Here is a 1,175-nt window from a genome sequence, read left to right on the forward strand (position 1 = left end):
CATCATAGGCCTCTCTGTTTGGAAGCTTGGTTCTCAGTGGAAATGCTTGGGGAGAGTTAAGAGGTGTGGCCTTGTTGGAGTGGGTGTGGCCTGGAGTAGGTGAGGGGTGGGCTTTGCAGGTTCAAAAATACACAGCAGGCCAGTGTCTCCCTCGTGACCAGTTGCTGTGGATCAGGATGTAAAGCTCTCAGCTACTACTCCACTCCATGCCTCCGACGGCAAAGGACTAACTGTAAGCAAGTCCCCAATTAGATTCTTTCTTTTATAAGAGCTGCCTTGGTCATGGTGACTCTTCACAGCAATAGAACAGTTACTAAGACACCTGCACATAATTTAAAAAATAAATTAAATTCAAAAGAAGAAAGAGAGTTGATTCTGAACATAATGGCCTAGGCCTTTAAAAATCCCAGAATTTGAGAGACAGAGGCAAGTAGCTCTCTGTGAGTTCAAAGTTGGACTGGTTTACACAGAAAGATCCAAGCCAGCCAGGGCTCTATAGTGAGGCCCTGCATTAAATATAGAAAGCTGAGGTGATGGGAGAGGGAGAAGGNAGAAGGAGGAAGGAAAAGGAGAAACAGGAGGGAGNAGGGAAAGAGAGGAGAAGGGAGGAGGGAAGAGGAGGACTGAGCTACCTCCAGGGTGCTGGGTCCCTACTGGTGTCAAGAGTATATGACAGTGGATGGGAGCCTAGAGGGGTCTGCATTTGGATTTCCAAATCAAACTGGAAGAGCCACGGTGTGATGGGGAGAGGGGCTGGTTGCCCGTGGAGGTCAGGACTGAAGGGGCCCTTGGTGGGAGGCTAAGATATTGGCTTTCACACCTTCCTAGGAAAATCCACTGCCTGCAAGGTTGATCCCCAGCCTTGGATGGTCTTGTTACTTCCCGCAACTCCACCCCCACCCCCTTCCATAGTGGAAGAATTAGACAGGGCGTCACCATCCTCTTTCTAAAAGGTTCAGGACATTAATGAGGACAAAACACGTAACACCACTCAGGGATTTGGGTTCTGGGAAGAGAGGAACCCAAATCCGGGCTGCATGCCAAGGGTGGGGCGGGGACAGCGCTCCCCCCCCCCCCCCCCACTTAGCCTGTGTCCTCTGGGTCCCAGGGCAGTTTCCGAGAAAGTTAAAGGGACGGAATGGAGTGTTCAATGAGAGAGAAGAGTCCTTTCATTT

The sequence above is a fragment of the Mus caroli genome, chromosome 5 (assembly GCF_900094665.2).
Source record: "Mus caroli chromosome 5, CAROLI_EIJ_v1.1, whole genome shotgun sequence".
NCBI classification, from domain to species: domain Eukaryota; kingdom Metazoa; phylum Chordata; class Mammalia; order Rodentia; family Muridae; genus Mus; species Mus caroli.